We start from the raw sequence: 24439 nt of genomic DNA on the forward strand, positions 1-24439 counted from the left end.
ATCAATGAGATAATCAATTAAGTGCACATACCATAATGTCAAATGTTTCATTGATGTTTTATCCCCTCAATTCCTTTTTATGCCCCCAACAGCAGAGGGGCATTAAGTGTTACCCTTGTCCATCTGTTCGTCCGTTCGTCCGTATGTCTGTACATCCCAAAATTGGTTTTCGTTCTCTAACTTTAGTTTGCCTCAACTAAATGTTATTAAACTTATACACATTATGCTTATTACCACAAAACTCAGACTAAATTTCGAAGTGGCATCACTTTTATTGTTCTTGAGTCATGTCTCTTTATAATGTTATATGCAATTGGGGGGATCATCTGTGTCCCATGGACACATTCTCCATTTATTTCATATTTAGAAAAAAAAGCTACCACTGACCATATGAAAAAATGAACATATGGGGTTATACACTTTATGAGACAGCAATCCATCATTACAAAGAAATATTGTTCAAGTGTTAGATTTTCTGTGTGTTTTGAAAAAAATTGTTAACAATAGACTGTTGATATAATTGGCATTACAGCTGTGGCATTATAATTCCTAGATCTTAGTTTGAATTTCACTTCAATGACTTAAATATTCACATTCTTCATATATTTTCTTATATGTGCTTATTGTAAAAAAAAACTCATGTGTTTTCTGACATGTGCTTATATTGTGATTTAAAACTCATGTGTTTTCTGACAGATGTGCTTTAATAGTAAATAAAAACTCATGTGTTTTCTGACATGTGCTTATATTATAAGTGAATAAAACCCTGTGTGTTTCCTGATCGATGTGCTTATAGTAAATAAAAACTCATATGTTTCTGACAGATGTGCTTATAATGAATAAAAACTCATATATTTTCTGACAAATGTGCTTAAAATAAATAAAAACTTATATGTTTCTGACAGATATGCTTATAATGAATAAAAACTCATATATTTTCTGACAGCTGTGCTTAAAATAAATAAAAACTCATATATTTCTGACAGATGTGCTTATAATGAATAATTAAACTCATATGTTTCTGACAGATGTACTAAAAATAAATAAAAACTCATATGTTTCTGACAGATGTGCTTATAATAAATAAAAACTCATATATTTTCTGACAGATGTGCTTAAAATAAATAAAAACTCATATGTTTCTGACAGATGTGCTTAAAATAAATAAAAATTCATATTTTTCTGACAGATGTGCTTATAATGAATAAAAACTCATATGTTTCTGACAGATGTGCTTATAGTAAATAAAAACTTACATATTTTCTGACAGATGTGCTTATAATGAATAAAAACTCATATGAATCTGACAGATGTGCTTATAGTAAATAAAAACTTACATATTTTCTGACAGATGTGCTTATAATGAATAAAAATTCATTTGTTTCTGACAGATGTGCTTATAGTGAATAAAAACTAAAGATAGACCATTGATAATTTTAATGCTATTATGCTAGCATCATAATAAATATATTTAATTCCTTATTTAATTCAAAGAGGTATGCCCTTTACACCCTCACTTATATCCTCCATTGCTTATTAAGGAATTATGTTAAAATTTAGTAACTTTTTGATTTATTAATTTCACCAGTATTATTGGCTGATTAGGGTTTCAGTGAAAATGAACTGCACCAACATTCTGTATTATTGTTCAGATGCATGGTCTAATTATACTAATTGTTTGCTTCTAAATCCTGAAGGCTATGTAAAGTATTGGACTACATACTATGCATGAGTGACTTATGGTTGAGAAGATTTTTTTATATTCATGGTGACACAAAAAAAAAAAAAACTGTTAAAATATGTACATTCTTAAAATGCATGGCGGATAAATTGCAAATTCAATTTTTGTTTTGGTTAAGATTGAAGTTTTCTTTGTACTTTATGTAAAGTTATAGGATTTTACAACAAATGAAGTTTGCATATATTTTAATTTTAAGATAATGCTCCTAAACAATATTTCTAGTCAAGAAAACATAGCACAAGCAGTTACACTAGCACTATAAAACAGTTAAGATTTTCAAAGAAATTTTTTTGTGTCAATGAACTGAATGAAGAATAAACAAAATTTAAATGGATGTAGATTAATAGCTGTAGAAGATTTACAAATCGATTTTCTTTTATAAGAAAAAGGGCCTCTGCTGGAATTTTTAAATTAAATCCTGTATCAAAAATAAAAGATAAAAGAAAAATGTTGCAATTTTTATGTGATTTGGCTAGCTTGAATAGACACAGATTTATAGTTTTACTAAAATAGAAATGGTAAAAAGAAGCTTACAAAAGATTTCATAAAAGTGCAGTTGTCCCTGTAATTCATAACTTCTAATTTTATTAACATCAACTGTTGTTCAATCCTAGAGACTGTGGAGTTTGGACATAGGATTTTGAACTGGACCTTATTTAGTTTTAGATGACATGGATTTCTTATAATCATATGCAATAGGTGAAAATTTTGACAAAGCAAATTATATTAGACAGTGACATTTTGGAGAACTGAATAAAGTTTATATATGGTATAAAAAGTCTACTTGAAGGAGATAAGTGGCCTCAAAAATGATTTACCAACAAATATTTGTCAGTTAGTAAGTGATTAAAAGAAAACCAATTGTTAAATAGAAAGAAACTTTTTACAATTGTTCACATATCAAGTTATTGAAAAGGGTCTACATTTCTTGAAATACATTTGTTTTCTTCTTCAAGTGAATAAGCTGTACAAGAGTAGCCTCCCTTTTCAGGAGTTTAAAAATATGCCCCTGTTAAGCTTTAGGTATAGAATCTGGAATAAATGCAGATATTCTCCATTCCTCAACAAACAATCAGTGACACTGAGTTCATAATCTTTCTGTTCATTACTATGTTGCATTTACTTTACTAAATATTTAATGGAGTATTGTAGAAGAGAGGCGAAGGATACCAAAGGGACATTCAAACTCATAAGTCGAAAATAAACTGTCATTGCCATGACTAAAAAAGAAAAAGACAAACAGACAAACAACAGTACACAAAACAACATAGAAAACTAAAGACTGAGCAACATGAACCCCACCAAAAACTGGGGGTGATCTCAGGTGCTCCGGAAGGGTATAAGCATGAACAGAACAGATATGAGATCAGGGATGAAGTTTGCTGAACAAAAATACATGGAATCAATAATTTGTAGGGGAGATAACCTGCTTTCTGAATGAAATCTCTAAACTTGAAAACAGAAAAGCAAACCAAATTTTACAGTGAATTTGTGGAAGCGAGATTTAGGTGTGCTGTTTCCAATGATGTCAGTGTCAACCAATGTTATAAAGTTTGTGATTAAGTCTGTTTAAGTTATGTCAATGATATTTAGTATCCAATTGTGATTAGCATTTCCATGGAGATTATTTGGCCCTATTCCTGCTCAGTCATGGTCCTTTAATTTGGAAATTTTTTTAATTTTTATTTACTATCCAAATTACACAAAGACGATACACATCTTTGTATCAAAGTTGATATGATTTCTAGAAAAGCAAATTTTATGATAAAAACTTGTAAATTAAGATAGTGTATGTTTTTATCTCAAATGTCTCTATTAATATTGCAAATTAAGACATTTATGTATACATTTATTTATTGCAATTCACAAGAGACTGCTCAAGTGTCATTTTAATTTTGTTTTTGTACAATTTTCATGCCATCCAATTTGTACAGTCTCAGTTAATGACATATGGAACCTAATACCCATCTTTTTTATTTATCTATATTCTAAATTTTATCAAAATGTTTCATAAAGAAGACAAATATGCAGTACATAATTATGGAAATATGTAGTAAAAATTTGTTTTGACATTCAGAAACTTGCGTGACATTAAAGCTTACATTAATCCTGGACAGCAGTTGCAGAATGTTGCACAGAAATCACATGGTAATGTGCACATCATTCAATTTTTAGTAAGAAATAAAAGACTTGTTAAAAATGTACACTGGGGGGTATAAATGCACAGTCTTTTGAATTTAAATGTGTAAGCTTTCAGATATACCAGATTTAAGCTTTTTTTATGTCAAGTTTATTAATGACATATTTTCTAATAAATCCCAAATGGGACTATAAAGGAAAGAGCATTACCGTATAAGGCTTGATTTTTTTTGTGCTTTTTATTCATATTTCAAATTTCCTGAGAAATTACAGAAATTATAATAGGAGTGGGAATTCCATATTGGAGTAGTTTAACCCTCTACTTTATATTACACTTCATTTTTTTTATTACAGATATTTTATTATTAATTCTCCTAGTGTGATTAAAATTTAATCTCTTCATTAACCCCTTTGGCAAATTCTCTGCATTTGTACCAAATTTTCATCTTAGAAATCATAGCAGTGACATTAGAAATAAGAAGATATGGTGATCTACTAATTTGAATTTAATTATTAATTTTTTATGTCCTGTCAGTTTTGAAAATTTGATGGCTATTCTCATACTTTTTGTATGAAATTTGAATCCTCCCTGTACTCCAGGAGTTGAAGCTCATTATAGCAATCTCCTAATTAATCCCTTCTTCTGTCTGTTTGTCCAACCAATATTTTTATTACACTTTTCTCAGAACTACTGATCAGAAGGACTTGCTATTTGGTCAGCAACTTAGTGAGCACTTTACATCTGTCAGATAGGTATTTTCTGTTTGCCGTACTAACTTTGAATGTTTCAGTATGTTAAATGATTGTAAATTTTTTCGACACACATTTCTCCAATATTTCTTGACAATGAATTCATATTTGGTCAGTAGTTTAAAAGTAATGAGGTGTAATATGTGTGCACTTTAAGGAACTGTGAGACACCTGCTTCCTGTTTTCCAATACTTTGAGTTACCGTTGGTGATCATGCTTAAAGCACAACAACGTGTGCATTCTTATTCATCTAGAAAATTTAATTTAGGTGAGGAATATTAACTGTATTTAACAAGTCAGTGCTTTTAATAAATTTTGTATTAACATTCTATTTTTTTTTTTAAACTTTATGATTGTTTAAGATAGGTTGGCATTATTGAACAGAAGAACAGGTTATTTAAAGATCAATTGATGCTAACATTAATAGACACTAGAATTTATTTGAATAGAGATAAAACAAAATTGTCATTCAAAATTTTAATTAAAAGAATAGATACTCATAGCTTATTTTTTTAGGCAATATGGAGTTCTATCTAATATGTATATGTTATACAGGGAAAATCATTCAATTATAAATCAAACAAGGGCTTATTGGTAGAGTTTGATTATACTATTCGAAAAGATTATTTAGTTAAATCTCTTGCTTGAAATAAAAGGAAAATAAAGTTACCTGTCCATGTTGTTTAAATGACAAAAAAGTGTAAAGCTGGTTCTTAAATGCACTAATATTCTGTTTTACATTCTCCATCTCAATCTACAGATTTGTGTAAATGTAACCGTTCTTGCCCAATTGTTACCTTCCTTATTTAGGTGTTATATAGTAACTTTCCTTGCCCAGATGTTACCTTTCTTGACCAATTGTAACCTTCCTTGTCTAAATGTTAAATTCCTTGCCTAGATGTTGCCTTCCTAATTCCCAAATGTTACCTTCCTTGCCCAAATGTAACATTTCTTGCCAAAAGGATCACTAATTCTTGATTAAGTTTGAATGTATAATTCTGGTGTTTATTTAACTAAAGAATTTTAAAAAAATGAATTAACTGTTTTAATCAGTAGCAAGTAAATAATAATTTCAAAGATTAGACTTAATAAATTTTTAAAGGTATGATACTGACTTTTGAAACACAGGTAGTCACAATATGATATATTCAAAATTCTCTAATTCCTCGTCAATTTTTCCCATTCTGCACCCATTGTATAAAAAAAATTTAATCAACGTGTGGTTTGTTTAATCTCAGTTCTTCATTGGTTAAAATCAGATTATGACGTCGAATTTACTTGCTTTCCTCTGAATTTCCTATTGTGACGGCATGAAAAAAGGCGACCATGCCTGATGACGACACATCTTTTTACAGATCATTCGAAAAGACGGAATAAGTTTGCCTGCATATTGTTTGAAAATCATTAGAGAAACAGATTCCACCGAGCAGCGAGCCTCGCGTTTTAAATTTGAAAATTTAACTGTCTCGAGTGGATAAATATCGTATCACACTTGATGCAGTGGTAGAATCTATATTTAACAGTATATACTTCAAATCTTCCCTTTAGAATTAAATATATAAATTCCATAACATCTAAAACAAAAAAGTCACAGGAACATAATGATCAATTTTTCTGCTGTCCCTTAATTGTTCTATATCACATATTGTCTAATAGAAAAATAAATCAGTCTTTCCATTACAGATTCACAAACTCTGATTATAATAGGAGGAAATATTTGTGTTATCAAATTATTTTCTAAAAATGTACTATATTCATGTTTGAGTGATAAAAAGATAAATAATTGAAAGATGATCTTTTAATGCATTTCTTGCTAAGAAAATGCTTGTGTTTGATTTTAAAGCATAGATAGACTAGACACAGTAGGGAATTGTAATCAAATTTAAAAGTAATTAAAGAAAAAGACCATGATTCAAAACTAGGAAAAGGAGTTGTACATGACTCCAAAGTGGTCATGTATGGAGAAGTTTGATTACTTAAAGTTATACAAAAAAGACAAAATATATTACAGGGCAGAAAGGTCATTTGTATTGAATATGTAAAACTGTTTAAACAACTATAAAAGTCCTAACCATTCACAAGCTCTGAAAGGCTCAATTCTAATTAAATGAATGAAGAAGATCGTAGATGTTTTTTTTTTTGTTTCATTCCAGGATGGCTGTCTCATAAAGATACCTCACATATCTATTTATTCATAAAGTATAAGTAAAAATAATCAATCATGAATCTGATTGAATGAATTTAACTACTGTGAATTCAGTTATTTTTCTTGGTTACCAATTTTTGTGGTCTGAGGAAAAATTGCAAGCTTGTTAATATTTTGTTATTGCCAAAGTCTGCATACAAGCCAGAAAAAAATTGTACTTCAGTGGATAATTGAATTCATGGTTTCCTTAAACCCACTAAATCCAAGAAGATTGATATGCCACAAATAATAATGAATCTGTTCAGTACTAAGTGTTAATGGTGTGATAAGTCTCTTTACAACTTGCCTAGACTTTAGGGTGATTTATTAGCTGAAATATAGTACAGATTTGCCTATTGTTGAAGACCATATGATGACCTTCAAATGTGGTTTTGGGATTTTTATATTCCTATAGACTTGTCAATAATGGACGTATGATGGTTAACCACTGTCCCTCCATCCGGTTGACGTAAACATGCCTGGAGCCATTTACGTCAAACATAACAAAATTTTTCAGATTTGTGGTCTGAGGTTGTGTATTAATTTATTGTCAGGGGCCCTTGATTGGAAAATTAAGAACTTTGAACTTTGAACTTATACTTTTTGACAATTTTTTATATGGTTTTAGAGTTATGGGACTTCAATCTTAACTTTACAGCTCAGATCAAGCTGATTAAGTCAGAAGTCATATGAATAATGTTTAGAAAATTTGGAAATAAATTATGGGATTAGTTAAACTTAACAAAAAATCCATATTTTTCAAAATTTTCACAATACAATTCATATTGATTGCTGGGGACTGACATATCACATTCATGGTCCAGCAGTTTATTATGTTTACTTTGTTCTGTCTCAGTGAGTATACCCCCCACATCTCTTAAGTTTATTCATATAACATGATAAAGGAAACAAGGACAAGCACTTCACTACAGTTTTAGATGACTGCTAGTGACAGATATATTTTGAAGTATTTCTTATCTTTATAATATTGAAATTATATGGATGGCATTCAGAGAAACTATTGTTTCTGGACATTGTATCTAGGCATCTGTAATGTTAAATATTGACCTGATTAAAATACAGATTCTGGCTTTGTTTACATTAGGATCTGACATGATGCTTCATTCTTCTTTCTGCTCTGATAATTATTATGTCAATCAATTAAATTTCTGGCTCCATAATTTTGAATGTATGTATCATTACGACAAATCCCAAGGATCCTAAAAACATTTTCGGAACAGAAAATTAATCAGATCGTTGTCCAATCTAAAAATATTATAAAGCATAACATAGACAGAGGATAGATTGTGTTAACCTATTTCTATAGTACATTTTCATAAAAAGACATTTAGCCTAAAGTTACAACGTATGACCAAACTATCAATCTATCCATCAAATAAACTTATATTACAGAAGTATTATTACCAAAAATACATTAAAATAATGTTAAACATTAAAATATTGTTTACAGCTACCATATTGTATACATAATGTAAGTCAAGAACCTTTGACAATTTTAAAGATTAAAAGATGTCTGATATTCAGGCCGGAATAATTTAGAATGCAGTCTATTTGACTAAATTGAATGATGCATTCTTGACATTATTAAAATGAGACAACTGTTGAGTTTGTTAACATATCAATGTTGAATGAAAGTATCCCTGAGCAGTATTTAGTTATTATAAAAAGGAAAAGATAGCAATATGGTTACAATTTAAAAAGTAAAAGATTGCAGTAGGGTTACAATTTAAAAAGTAAAAGATTGCAGTTGGGTTACAATTTAAAAAGAAAAAGAGTGCAGTTGGGTTACAATTTAAAAAGAAAAAGATTGCAGTAGGGTTTCAATTGAAAAAGAAAAAAGAGTTGGGTTACAATTTAAAAAGAAAAAGAGTGCAGTTGGGTTACAATTTAAAAAGTAAAAGAGTGCAGTATGGTTACAATTTAAAATGGAAAAGATTGCAGTTGGGTTACAATTTAAAAAGGAAAAGATTGCAGTTGGGTTACAATTTAAAAAGGAAAAGATTGCAGTTGGGTTACAATTTAAAAAGAAAAAGTTTGCAGTTGGGTTACAATTATAAAAGAAAAAGTAGTTAGGTTACAATTAAGAAAGAAAAAAAAGTTGGGTTACAATTTAAAAAGGAAAAGAGTGCAGTATGGTTACAATTTAAAAAGTAAAAGATTGCAGTTGGTTTACAATTTAAAAAGGAAAAGATTGCAGTTGGGTTACAATTTAAAAAGAAAAAGTTTGCAGTTGGGTTACAATTATAAAAGAAAAAGTAGTTAGGTTACAATTTAAAAAGAAAAAAAAGTTGGGTTACAATTTAAAAAGGAAAAGAGTGCAGTATGGTTACAATTTAAAAAGTAAAAGATTGCAGTTGGGTTACAATTTAAAAAGAAAAAAGTTTGCAGTTGGGTTACAATTTAAAAAGAAAAAAGATTGCAGTTGGGTTACAATTTAAAAAGAAAAAAAGAGTGCAGTTGGGTTACAATTTAAAAAGAAAAAAGTTTGCAGTTGGGTTACAATTTAAAAAGAAAAAGTTTGCAGTTGGGTTACAATTTAAAAAGAAAAAAGAGTGCAGTTGGGTTACAATTTAAAAAGAAAAAAAAGTTGGGTTACAATTTAAAAAGAAAAAAAAGTTGGGTTACAATTTAAAAAGAAAAAAAAGTTGGGTTACAATTTAAAAAGAAAAAAGAGTGCAGTTGGGTTACAATTTAAAAAGAAAAAAGAGTGCAGTTGGGTTACAATTTAAAAAGAAAAAAGAGTGCAGTTGGGTTACAATTTAAAAAGAAAAAAGAGTGCAGTTGGGTTACAACACCAATTATTTTGCTTTTGATTTCTTTTGTTTTTTAGTTGATTTGTTGTTTTTGTTTTGTTTTCTCTTTGGGGGAAGAAGGCTGTTGGTGTATGTTGTTCAAGTTGATATAATGATATATAATGTATAGTATTTCTTATAAAGTTCCTAACTGGGACCAAAATGTTTCGTATCTACAAGTCATATATCCCCTTTGTACCAGCCTGTGACTTCCATGATACAGAAAACACATTCATAGAACATCCCAGCTAATAGATTGATTAAGTCCCTAGGAGAAGTCATATTGGAACAAATTGTGTTGTAAGTTTTAGTAACATTGTAACATGTCAAAGTTTTAGTAACATTGTAACATGTCAAAGTTTTAGTAACATTGTAACATGTCAAAGTTTTAGTAACATTGTAACATGTCAAAGTTTTAGTAACATTGTAACATGTCAAAGTTTTAGTAACATTGTAACATGTCAAAGTTTTAGTAACATTGTAACATGTCAAATTCATTGATTTTTCGGAATTTTCCATAAGAAATCTGTTTGGTTTGATTCCTAGGCAGACATGCATTGATCATTGTCATTTCGCTTAGTTTCTTCTGTTACCTATTCTAACATCAGACTTGGACTTCTTCTAAAATGAGTTTTACTGCGTCTTTGTTTGTTCTACGTTGGCTAGAGGTATAGGGGGAGAGGGTTGAGATCTCACAAAACATGTCTAAACCTGCCACATTTTTGCGCCTGTCCCAAGTCAGGAACCTCTGGCCTTTTTTTAGTCTTAAGTGTTTTTTTTTTATTTTGGTTCATTTCTATGCTTCAGAGTTTAGTGTGATGTCCATTTTCTCTGAATTTAAGTACACATTTTTGTTTAGGGGCCAGCTGAAGCCTGCCTCCAGGTGCAGGATTTTCTCGCTGTGTTGAATACCCATTGGTAGCCTTGGGTTATTTTCTGCTCTTTGGTCGGGTTGTTGTCTCTTTGACACATTCCCCGTTTCCATTCTCAATTTTATGTGTATAAAATAAAGTTGGTTTTAAACTGGTGAGTGAATGCATCATTTTCAACTAAAAGTAGATCAAAGACTTAAATGGCCTGGTTGTGCATAATGTTTCTTTAAAACAATTGAGAATGAACATTTAAATGTATGGAAATGTATAATATAAAAATGTGAAAAAATCTTTAATCAACTTTAAAATGTAATGAGCACAACCACAAGATGTTTGCAAACTTTCTGAGAAGTTCCAAAGATCTAGTGAGTAAAAAAACAAAAAATGTTTACTATCTTTTGAAAATTTTACTGAAGAAATTCCCAAGTATGGAAAAATGAGAAAAAATCCTCAAATTTTAATTCCATGATAGTATAGCTGCAATATCCTTGTAAAGTTCCAGGGATCTAGGTTGAAACCGTAGGACAATTTGGTTACACAGAACTGGTGGTACTTTATTTCATAATTTTGCTGAGTTCCCAAGTCTGGAAAAATGGGGAAAATTCGTCAATCAATTCCATAATACCAGGCTCACAACTTCAACGTGTATGCAATCTGCCTGAAGTTTCAGGGATCTGGTTTGAAAACTGTAGGAGGGGTTGATTACACAAAACTGGCACCCAACCACCCACTAGGAGGGGTTGATTACACAAAACTGGAAACCCAACCACCACTCACCAGACCAATATATAAGCAGGTGCACTATTTCAACATGTGTGCAATCTTTCTGTGAGGTTTTAGAGACATAGGTTGAACATATAGGAGGAGTTTATTACACTAATTAGGTTCATACTTTTTCCCTGGTCCATCTAACTGCCCAGCTCCTGACATCACCATACAATAAGACTGTTTCAGACTTCGTCCAGCCTGGCCAAACCCTGATAGGTATCTAAATGATATTATTCCACTGTTTAAACATATTGATAGTTTAATCAATATTTGATTGGTTGAGACTATCCCACGTGTCATTGAACAAATCTTCATATTCCATTCTGAGGATCATATTCCCCTCTGAAATGTCGGGATTACTTCGTGCGACGTTACGCGCGGTTAATGTACATAACGTTTTGAACTTCTTATTCTTCTTAAAATAACGATAGCAAAAATCATTATCATGTTCAAATTTATTTCAGACGATAAAAAAAAAGACTTATAATTAAATTTTGATCGTTATTGTTTATCAATGGGTATGTCGTGTTTAGTTTGACTTACAAAAACAAGCGGATAAGAAAAAAAATGTATGTAAAATAATATTTAATGTATTGATAGTAAACAAAGCATAGGCAGTGGAATAAAACATTCATTTCCCTTTGCCTCGGGAGATATGAAGATTTGCTCACCCTCGAAAAATCATATTTCCCTCGGGCAGAGCCCTCGTGAAATATGAATATTCTTGGGTGAACAAATCTTCATATCTCCCTCCGGCACGGGAAATAAATGTATAAAGTTATTCATGACAGTATGAATCAAACTTGCCATAATGGTCGAACAAATATGATCAATGTATAATAGTGTCAGTGTATTTTACAAACTTTTTTTTCTGTGTTATCAGTAAGAATGGACCCTGAAACTTTTAGCGCTCTATTTAATTTATAATTTCTATTTCTAATTCTTAAGATTTCCAGCTATTGAAAAAGAAAAGCTGTTCACATTTTTGTAATCTGAGTGGAAACGACTTTCTTTTTTTGAAAAAATCTTTTTAGATATAAATAGCTTTAAAACAGCTCTAAAACACTTTTGTTTAGAGCTATTTTACTGCTATTGGATTTTTGGTCTCATTCAAGGAGCACCTGTGATACATTGCATTAGGTATAACCTATAAGCACTGATAGTTAATTCCATTATACTAATGTGCACAGTGACCTGTCAATGAATATATTATTGATCAAAGGACAATTGATTTGTATAAACTGTTATATAGGACACTGTGACCTTAATTTACAGTGTACTATTGTTGGAATATCAATATGCAACATGGTTGTCACTGTAACAAGCCGACCAGTTAAAAATTTGATTTATTAAATAAAAAGAAAAATTAAACAAAGAAATAAAAATCTATACACATTATATTCTAAAACTTTTGTTTTATTTGCATTTCAAACTTTAAAACACAAAGCAGACAGAAGTTCAGTGTTCTTTCGTCAAGGCTTGGTACTATGAGGATATGTATGATCGAATCGTTATGGAAGTTATTTCCCTTTGATTACGACTTTTGGCTAATTTTCATGTTTTTGCCTTTTAACTTGTTATAGATACCTGGTATATTGAAACTGTTAAAGACAAACTGATTAGCAATTTGAGATCTCCAAGAACATCAATATGACTGGAACCATTTGATGACTCTTTAAAGGATTTTTTGGCTTTAAATGACAATTTTTAATTAACCCTTACCATGCTGTGCCCGTCATATGACGGGATTACCCAAATCACCGTTATTTGGCTCCAATGGCTCTCCATACTTTTAGAGGTCAACTTTATGATACTTATTTCGAAATTGATGCATGTTCCCTCACACTGAGGCTATCTATTGTCATGTTTCTGATGTTTTAAGTTGCATTTTGAGCTCAAATACGAACTTGGAAAATTGAAATCGGATAAAACTGGGTTTTCTGGAGGGGTGGGCTTCCCTTCGGTGTCTTACACAGGAAGTTCAGAGGCCTAAAACTTTCAAAAATAGTGTAAACCCAAAGGCATATATCTAATGATCATAATTATTATTGAAATTCGCATAGGAAACAACTACTTCTGGTTTCAGGTCCAGTTGAAGTCAAAAATCAGAAAAAATCGTGAAATTCCGTATTTTTGGTCCAAATGACCTTCTTTAAACTGGTGTTCCCAGATCAGTTTAACTCCAACCTAAGAACTGTTGGGGTTAATGTGTTTACTGAGGTCCACTGTACATGCAGAATACAGCTGGATACCTATATCAGCATCCCTCGGTCTTTTGGGTCAAGAAATAGGATGAAAAATCGTCAAAATTGACGCTTTTTGCACCTGATGACCAACTTTGGGGCGAATTCCCGCCCACCAACCCCCGCTTCCTCACCTCAACCACCCCGCCCCATGATCCCTACCTTAGATTTAAAGGAATCAATATGCTTCAGCAGCAGTTTAAAGCACATTGGCATATAATTTGCATATTTTTGCAAATAAACGAAAATTAGATATTTTCTGAAAACAATTCAGCATGGTAAGTGTTAAAATTTTCTTATTATCTTGAAAAGTTTAATAGACAAACAGAAATTGTAAACTACAGAAGGGGTCTACCATACAAGATCTTGAAAATTGCTGGTTTGACTGAAACCATCAAGTGGCGGCAAAATAGAGTTATTGCCCTTTATGGTGATTTTTAAGAACTTTTGATGTTTAAGGATATTATATTGAAACAGTAAAGAATATAGAGAAACTGTAAAAAGTAAACTTGAAACATTAGTGACTTGAGATCAAAAATCATTTCATTGGTCTTTGAAAGTTCTTGATTATTACAAAGAGGACGGTCATTTGAATATAACTTATTCCCATTGATTTAACTTCAGTGCTCTCCAAAAGTTGTATATTTGAAAAGAAATAATTTTCTTCTTTTAAAAAACAATTTTAATTGTTAAAAAGGTAGAAATAAATATAAAATTGCAATATTTTAAAGTGAGCAATTCAGACTCTTTTAAAAAAAAAATTTACAATAAAAATTGATGGTGAGTTATTATACTGATATTAAGATATTTTGTGAGATGTGTCACATGCTCTTCCAGAGCCTCTTGATTGTGAAGTCATTGGGAATCAACCTAAAGTTTATTTTGTCTCCTCTAGGTCTGTAGTTTTTATCTTCCCTGTTGTCTAGACTGTTAACTGCCCAACCCAGTTGTTGATCACTCTCAGAGATCTTAAACATTATTGTTTGAATAAATATAAATAAATGTAGATGTGTGGTATTTAGGTCAGTAAGACAGCAACCAAATGATACAGAAAAGAAAAGACATCTGGAGGTTGCCATTCAGCCATTAGACAGGTGCCAAGCACAGCAAGACCAACAGACAAACATTATAGTACACAAAATACAACATAGAAAACTGGAGACTGAGCAACACAAACACTATGACAGTAACACTTAACAACATGACAAGCAGTAATTTTTACACCATAGAAATAAGAAAGCAATGCAGTATCTCAAGCACAGTATGAAAAACTCATAGACCTAGAGTCGCCATAAACTAACACGGCAAAGACAGAAAGTCAAACAAAATCATAGTACTAAAACTAAAAACCTTGAGATGCAGTAATTCTAACACCACAGACATTATAAGACATTATATCAGTATCTCAATTTTACTAAGCATATTCCAGTTTTAAAGGCTTTGGTTTGATCCTGTTGGGCATTGAACCCTGAGTTATAACCTTGTCTCACACAGTTATCTTATAATTTTAATATTATTACGTAAAATAAAGTGTAATAGATTGTCCCTTGTGTGATTCGCTCAATATGATAGTATAAATATACTATCTACATGTCGTTATTATCTTTCTGTGTCATTTCAATGTATTTTACAAACCATTTAACCAATTACCTTATCTTTTGAATTAGACTAAAATCACATGTTTTCTTTCATTAAACTGTCTATTTTTTATCTTAAAACTTAATTATGATGATAATTTTTTTTATATTCATGCATCTTTCATCAATTATGCCTGTTTTTTTTATCTTTAAACTTATTATTATAAGTATGATAAGTTAATTTTATTTTTACATCTTTCGTCAATTTGTACTTTTGGAAGCAGCATGTAGGATATCGATCTTGGTTAAGTAATCCTCACAACTTTGTCGTTACATAACATAGCAGTACAAATATTTTGTAGACTACAAGTCTGGCATTTCACCACTCCAACTAAGTTGAGTAGGTATAAAAAATGTACTGGACAACATATAGTTAGTTTAATAATGTCCCTGTTTGATTGGTAGATATCAATAGAATTGATAGACAACTTAGAAAAGAAGAGAAACATTTTCTTAAATATCAGTAATACAAAAAACGTACTCAGCAACTTTACAGCAATATGTTAGGTTTACAAATATGTCAAATAATTATAGCAGTACATGTATATGTAAAGAAATGAATTTGATAAAAATTAAACATGGTTTTAGTTGCAATTGTTATCCTCTTCTTTATTCTTACCTTTCAAATCTTAATATAGAATTACTAGATGTGGTATGATGGCGTTGTCAGTTTATTTACGACTTATGAGTTTGGTATCTTTCGCCTCTCTTTTGACTAATTCAGACAAATACTCACCCAAGATCAAATGTTGTAGATGCTAGAAACTCAACTGGCCTTCAGCAATGAGTAAATTCCATTCATTTTAGAATTAGAGAATCATGTATAGGTTAACAAGTTAATGAAAGTACTGTGTCTGATTGAATCAGAGACTAAATGTTTAACAGATCATGTACATAATGATGGTCACCCTCAACTATATATACTTGTATACTATTGAGTCATCAAGTTTGTAAAACTGTAAATTAAGAAACGGATGTTGAATGTATTGATCTTTGTAAATATAAGAAGAACAAGATGTTTTATTTCCTTTAAATGGGCTGACAAGGAGCATAGTACAATGTAAGACATTAATAAGACAATAACAAAATAAAACAACAATAGTCTTTAGTATACATACAAAGAAAAGACATGAACTACACACATAACATCATGAACTACACACATATATAAATATACGTTCAACAGTGTTTCCCTCCTTCTCAGGTACACCCCAACATGAAAAAGTTCCTAAAACAAATTGGAAATGTATTGGATATTTAACTTAACTCAAAAGCCACCAAGGGATGGTGCTGCATGGCAAGGTGGGAGATAGATCACGCACATGGTATACATGAATGTAAAATAGATAATTGGTTATGATATTATGAGCAGATGCACAAACCTTGTATGTCATCCTCGTTCCTGATGCAGAGGGGTTGATACATATTGTAAGATGACCCAACTGCAAGAGGCACCAAGGGACGATGCTAAATGACATGCCCAAGTTTTCATAGTACAAAATAGAAAAATACTTAAATATAATGTATATGGGAATAATTCTGATTGTCAATGATAAAATGAATACAAAAAGGTACATTATTATTATTATAGGTGAGGCTAGGTTACTCACCATGCCATCCTCTTGTCTGATACAGATAAGCTAGATCTATATTTTACCTTCATCAATCAGATCACAAACAGATATTAATATATCAACATTCTCTACATTAAGTAGCCAGATTAGTTTTTGGCTAGGAATCAAGTGCTTAAAGTTAGGACACAGTGAGTTGATCATGGAGTACATGCAGTTTTTTCCTTGTTAAAGATGATGTACATGAAAATAAAAAATGTTTTTCATCATCAATTTCATTTGAGGTGCACCTGAGACATATTCTGTTTAGTCGAGAAACACCATGATATCTACCTTATTTAATTCTAAGTCTATGTGATGAAATACGCAATAGAGTAAAATTTCTATATATATACTTGTTATATTTGAAAAATTAATAACGAAAAAACACAAAGAATAACATGATAATAACTGTTAACTCTTTCTGCTGTCTATCAGCTGTTCAGACAGTTTATGAACATTACTACGTAGTAATGTAGGGACAATTTGGTTTGTGACATCCTTCAGCAGCATTTTACTTTTACTTACAGTTTAGCTTTTGCTTCAATTTCCGAATAAAGTGTTTCTATTTAGCTATTCGGAAGGGCTATATTTTCAATATAGATTTTTAAAATTGGAAATATGCAGAATTTTCCAATTCCACATTGATCAAAATGTTCACTGCAGGGGGTATTTCTGACTGAGGCGTTCACTTATATGTTGTTTATACACTCTGAACCTGTCAAAGAGGGCATCTCCTGTTTGCCCTTTATAATTTTCTTTGCATGTTGGGCATGTTGCACAATATAACAGATTGGGAGTTGTACAAGTCATTCATGCATGCATGTACTTTAAAAAATATCTCTCCATATTTAAATGTCACAGAAATCAATAAAAAATTTGTATACTTGTATATATATCCTGATTTGAACTGTTAAAATGTAAAATAACAGACAAACCAACAGCTGACATTATTCTGGTCATTAAACTATATATACTTATATACCAATGGGTCAGCAAGTTTGTCAAACTATAGAATTTATAAGAGATACACTATTTAACCATCACTGACATTATGTTGGTCATAACTAAATAAACATGTTGCATTTTTCTTTGGAATTCGGTGTTTTTGTTATTTTACTTTTAACCATCTTTGACATTATGATGGTTATAACTAAATATACTAATATACCGATGGGTCAACAAGTTTGTGAAATTGTAGGATAATAGTACTAACAGTCTAACCATTTTCTAACATACTGTTGGTCATAACTAAATATAATTGCATACCGATGGTCAACAAGTTTGTTTGGATTGTTACTAAGAGTTAAAGACAAACTGTTTAACCATAGAACATTTTTAATGATGGTCATAATAGTATATGCTTGTATAACAATGAGTCAACATTAGTTGAATAAGAGATAAACTTTTTAACTGACAACTGACATTATGATATCTTAACTTATGATAAATACAGATGGGTCAACAAGTTCTTTAAGCTGTTATATAACAGAAAAACCTTTAAACTGCGGACCAACAATAAAATGGTCATAACTGTATATATATGTATACTGATACATTAACATTACTTAGTTTGTCAGACTATAGAACAGCTAAGTATTATGTTTCCTTCAGTATTTTTTTTTGCCTTTTAATCTTGCCATTTTCATGTTTTGTTTATAACATTAGTTGGCCTTTGAAATCTTATATAACACTGCACAATGTTTTTATATGTCTATTATAATTTACCACTGGCTGAATTCTATGCTGTAGATCGTGTAATCTCCTCTCTTATGAAACATCGGGGAAAATCAATGCTATTTCTTTACAAATTGATGGATAGAAAAAATAAAGTAAAAGTTTATTGCATCAAATCAGAATGACAAGATTCTGCAGAAATGTTTTTTTTTATTTTTGTGTAATATTAAGTTGCACATATTGATTTTCAAGAATAAATTCATTTATACATAACTTCAGATCCTTATATCAAGACCATCAATTCTAAATTTAGGCTAATCAATACAAATTTGTATTAATAAAATTATTATATTTTTATCTTGATTTTCATTGAGGTCAATTCTTAAATGAGTTGAGTTACAGGAAGTAATTTATATTTTGAAGGATAAGTAACTTGACTCTATGGTTTTGTATCTAAATGATTTATATTTCAAAGTTAACTTAAGAATCTCTTAAATACTAATAAAAATTGTAGTTGATTTGGTAAGTTGATTGGTTTATGCTTTCATTGAGAATTGACAGTTGTATGTATGACCTGTAATTGACCATTTTAAGAATTTATCTCAATTCTACATTATTCTTTGAAGGATTTGTAGCTGTACTCAAGGCCCCCTATATATCTATACTCACAAAAAACTCATAGTTATCAATTAAAAAAGTAAAAAAGAAAATTAATTGATAGACTATTTATAATCATTTTTACTTTACGTGTTTGCTTAACACTTCTCAATGTCAAGCATAGAAATTAAACTAAAATAGAAACTGTAAAGTGCTTTATTTTCTCAGAGATTACATTTTGCAATTTTAAGCTCTTAACCTGTTTGCAAAGATTTTTTTCACGTTTTTCTTGTCCCTAATTTTAATCCCCCACAAATATCACATTTCTGTGGGGGAACAACCCAAATAATAATTGCAGGAGATATGAAGATTTGCTCAATGTTTTGTCAACACTACTTCACCTCCCGTGTCAGTTCTTTGTAGTAAATCTTTGCCTTCTACTGTCAGTTTGTATGACTCTTGTGACACCACCCTCGTTTTTTGTAATTTAAGAGCTTATTTAACCTTTATTAGATTTATAACAGAAAGCTTCATAACCTTATTAGGTAAGATGAATGGTCATGACCTAGTGGAATTGGTTATAGGTGTCAAGAAATCAATGCTAAAGATAAAAAGGCAAACAGCATGGAATCACTTGACGTAAATTTCAATTTCTGTTTAAATTTCAATGTTAATACTACCATTAAGTTAAGAGGAGTGTTATGAGTTTTAGTAGGCAGGAAGAAAGCCGGGAGTAATAATTAGTTTTTTTTCAAGCGAACAGAATGTGCAGCGTTTAAATTAACTTAGGATCCAGACAATGTTTTAAGATCTGGTTTTTCCAGAAAATAATCACGGAAAATCCCACTCTTAATACTCGTAGAAATACTATAGGAACGCCACAGAAATCTGTAATAAACAGAAAAAAGAATGATTGCTTTTAAGTATGATAATTTAAATGTCTTTAAGATATTTGATTAAGTTTTTTTCTGTTGATAATCAATTATTGGCTTAAATTTTTTTCCCTTATGCATTTTTGCACAAAAGTTATCAATTACCCCGGGATGATTTTGCTCTAATGATGTCAATGCGTTTATTAGCTGAATGACGGAGGCAAAACTATTTAGTTAGCTTTCAGTTACAGACATCAATGCTCAGGTTTTGACAGTGAATGAATTGAAAACTTTTATGATTCTTTTATTTTTACAAAATGGATAAAAAAAAAAATCTAATTGGAAATATATTGATGATTAAAAGGAAATAAACATGTGACGAAATAAAGGTCAAGATCGTTAAATGATAAACAATCACAACAACAACAACAGATCCTGGTTTTACTAAATCCTAAAGTAAACCATTGCAGCAGAAACCATACGCCACTACCATCAATTCATTTAATTTTCGTGGGTACCAATTTTCAGGGATTAAAAAATAATTGAAATTTTGTGGATAATTGATATAGTGATTTTGTCAAAGTTTTCATACAAGCAATGAGAAGATATGTACTTAAATTTTGTCTATAATTTCACAAGAAATTCACAAAATTGGTATCCTCAGTATTTCAATTTTATCAATAGATATTCAAATATATGTTCGGTGATGAAACCTTAATTACTTAATTGAAATTATGCTAATTTTTATGGTATAAAAAGTGCAGTATTGCTAGTTATAATTTATCTAAGTGCAGGTAGTTGTTTGTCCTCCAGGAGGTGAGACATACCTAAGTGTAAAAAGTTTATTGAAATTTACACATGGAATAGCACAATAATGTACTTATCTAATTAAAATCTTGAATTTTATTTATCATTTTAAATTGTTGGTCCTTAAATAAATGGCAGATTTAAGTTTTGATAGTTGGTCCTCCTGTAAAAGTAATCAATAAATTATATCAAACAGTATATGTGTTTGAATCTCTAGGTTTTCATATTTTGTAGAAATAAAGCTAGAGTCCTGATTACTTGTACAAGTTTTCGACTTGTGAGTTTGAATGTCCCTTTGGTATCCTTCGCCTCTTTTTAGCTCACCTGGCCCGAAGGGCCAAGTGAGCTTTTCTCATCACTTTGCGTCTGTCGTCCATCCTCGTCGTCCGGCGTCGTCTGTTAACTTTTACAAAAATCTTCTCCTCTGAAACTACTGGGTCAAATTTAACCAAACTTGGTCACAATCATCATTGGGGTATTTAGTTTAAAAAATGTGTCCGGTGATCCGGTCAACCAACCAAGATGGCGGCCATGGCTAAAAATAGAACATAGGGGTAAAATGTAGATTTTGGCTTATATCTCTGAAATCAAAGCATTTAGAGCAAATCTGACATGGGATAAAATTGTTTATCAGGTCAAGATCTATCTGCCCTGAAATTTTCAGATGAATCGGACAACCCGTTGTTGGGTTGCTGCCCCTGAATTGGTAATTTTAAGGAAATTTTGCCGTTTTTGGTTATTATCTTGAATATTATTATAGATAAAGATAAACTGTAAAAGCAAAATGTTCAGCAAAGTAAGATCTACAAATAAGTCAACTTGACCAAAATGGTCAGTTGACCCCTTAAGGAGTTATTGCCCTTTATAGTCAATTTTTAACCATTTTTCGTAAATTTTTGTAATCTTTTACAAAAATCTTCTCTTAAACTACTAAGACAAATTTAACCAAACTTGTCCACAATCATCATTAGGGTATCTAGTTTAAAAAATGTGTCCGATGACCCCGCCCGCGAACCAAGATGGCCGACATGGCTAAAAAATAGTACATAGGGTAAAATGCTGTTTTTGGCTCATATCTCTGAAACCAAAGCATTTAGAGCAAATCTGATGAGGTTAAAATTGTTCATAAGGCAAGATCTATCTGCTCTGAAATTTTCAGATGAATCAGACAACCCGTTGTTGGGTTGCTGCCCCTGAATTGGTAATTTTAAGGAAATTTTGCCGTTTTTGGTTATTATCTTGAATATTATTATAGATAATAGAGGTAAACTGTAAACAGCAATAATGTTCAGCAAAGTAAGATCTACAAATAAGTCAACTTGACCAAAATGGTCAGTTGACCCCTTAAGGAGTTATTGCCCTTTATAGTCAATTTTTAACCATTTTTGTAAATTTTTGTAATTTTTTACAAAAATCTTCTCCTCTGAAACTACTGAGACAAATTTAACCAAACTTGTCCACAATCATCATTAGGGTATCTAGTTTAAAAAATGTGTCCGATGACCCCAACCGCGAACCAAGATGGCTGACATGGCTAAAAAATAGTACATAGGGTAAAATGCAGTTTTTGGCTCATATCTCTGAAACCAAAGCATTTAGAGCAAATCTGATGAGGATAAAATTGTTCATAAGGTCAAGATCTATCGGCCCTGAAATTTTCAGACCAATCAGGCAACCCGTTGTTGGGTTACTGCCCCTGAATTGGTAATTTTAAGGAAATTTTGCCGTTTTTGGTTATTATCTTGAATATTATTATAGATAAAGATAAACTGTAAACAGCAATAATGTTCAGCAAAGTAAGATCTACAAATAAGTCAACTTGACCGAAATGGTCAGTTGACCCCTTAAGGAGTTATTGCCCTTTATAGTCAATTTTTAACCATTTTTCGTAAATTTTTGTAATTTTTTACAAAAATTTTCTCCTCTGAAACTACTAAGACACATTTAACCAAACTTGTCCACAATCATCATTAGGGTATCTAGTTTAAAAAATGTGTCCAATGACCCCGCCCACGAACCAAGATGGCCGACATGGCTAAAAAATAGTACATAGGGTAAAATGCAGTTTTTGGCTCATATCTCTGAAACCAAAGCATTTAGAGCAAATCTGACAGGGGGGTAAAATTGTTCATTAGGTCGAGATCTATCTGTCCTGAAAGTTTCAGACCAATCAGGCAACATGTTGTTGGGTTGCTGCCCCTGAATTGGTAATTTTAAGAAAATTTTGCAGCTTTTGGTTATTATCTTGAATATTATTATAGATAGAGATAAACTGTAAACAGCAATAATGTACAGCAAAGTTAGATCTACAAATAAGTCAACATGAACAAAATTGTCAATTGACCCTTTAAGGAGTTATTGCCCTTTATAGTCAATTTTTACAATTTTCATAAATTTTGTAAATTTTTGTAAATTTTTACAAAATATTTTCCACTGTAACTACCGGGCCAAGTTCATTATAGATAGAGATAATAGTAAGGAGCAAGAATGTTCAGTAAAGTAAGATCTACAAACACATCACCATCACCAAAACACAATTTTGTCATGAATCCATCTATGTCCTTTGTTTAATATGCACATAGACCAAGGTGAGCGACACATTCTCTTTAGAGCCTCTAGTTTTATTATACGACCGCAAAAAATTTTTTTTGGATAGTATAATGGTATGATGTCGTCGTCGTTGTCGTCGTCTGCGTCGTCGTCTGAAGACACATTTGGTTTCCGGACAATAATTTTAGTTTAAATGAATGGATCTGTATGAATTTTTTTAAAAAGGTTCAATACCGTATTAGGGAGGTTGGGATTGATTTTGGGGATGATGGTCCCAACCGTTTAGGAATTAGGGGCCCAAAACAAGCATTTTTCTAGTTTCAGGATAATAACTTGTGTATAATTTTTTTGATTGCTCTGAAATTGTACCACAATGTTTAATACCACAAGTAGAAGGTTGGGATTCATTTTTGGGGTTATGGTGCCAACAGTTTAGAAATTAAGGGCCAAAAAGGAGCCAAAAACAAGCATTTTTGTAGTTTCAAGACAATAACTTGTGTGTGAGTGTATGGATCTCTCTGACATTGTACCGAAAGGTTCCATATCACAAAGGGAAGTCTGGGATTGAGTTTAGGGGTAATTGCCCTTAACATGCAGGAATGAGGGCCAAAAACAAGCATTTTTCTAGTTTCCAGACAATAACTTGTGTTTAAGTGAATGGATCTCTCTGAAATTGTACTACAAGGTTCCATACTACAAAGTAAAGGTTGGGATTGAGTTTGGAGGTAATTGTTCCAAGGAGGGATTCAAAAATGGTGGGGGCTTCCAATTTTTTTAAGGGCTTCATATTTTGTTTTCAAAATTTTTACAAATTTCAAATTTTTGAAGTTTCAAGAAGAAAGAAGAAACCTTAAATTGCACAGTATTGCGCAATAGATTTGTAAGATCTTTGTCCACATTTATTTCGTGTCAGAAACCTATATTGTGTCAAAAATTTGATCACAATCCAAATTCAGACAGTATCAAGCTTGAATATTGTGTCCAAATTTGCCCCAAGTGTTCAGGGTTCAACCTCTGCGGTCGTATCAGGCTGCACTCAGAGAAGCATTTTATTCCCCACTCTTTTCCCCATTTTTGATTGATTGATTGATTGTTGCTTGTTTTCATATCATATCATCCAGTGGCAAATATTTTGTGCATATTCAGGATGAGAGCAAATAAACAATTAATGCAATAGG

The 24439-nt window shown here is 31.1% G+C and overlaps 1 protein-coding gene and 1 long non-coding RNA gene across 4 annotated transcripts in view; both read left to right on the top strand.

Moving 5' to 3' along the window:
- Positions 1–24439, top strand: part of LOC127719478 (zinc finger transcription factor lin-29-like) — an 88949-nt gene that overhangs the window by 31283 nt on the left and 33227 nt on the right. The window lies entirely within an intron of this gene.
- LOC127719479 (uncharacterized) lies at positions 4286–12019 on the top strand. Of its 3 annotated transcripts, XR_007990325.1 has the most exons (4): positions 4286–8781; positions 9100–9216; positions 9252–9319; positions 9388–12019. It is a non-coding gene; the product is annotated as an uncharacterized LOC127719479 (long non-coding RNA). The 3 variants fall into 3 exon arrangements; XR_007990326.1 differs by lacking the exon at positions 9252–9319 and having other exon boundaries at positions 4292–8781; XR_007990324.1 differs by lacking the exon at positions 9252–9319 and having other exon boundaries at positions 4295–8781; positions 9354–12019.

This window comes from Mytilus californianus, unplaced genomic scaffold (genome assembly GCF_021869535.1).
Source record: "Mytilus californianus isolate M0D057914Y unplaced genomic scaffold, xbMytCali1.0.p SCAF_11, whole genome shotgun sequence".
NCBI lineage: Eukaryota > Metazoa > Mollusca > Bivalvia > Mytilida > Mytilidae > Mytilus > Mytilus californianus.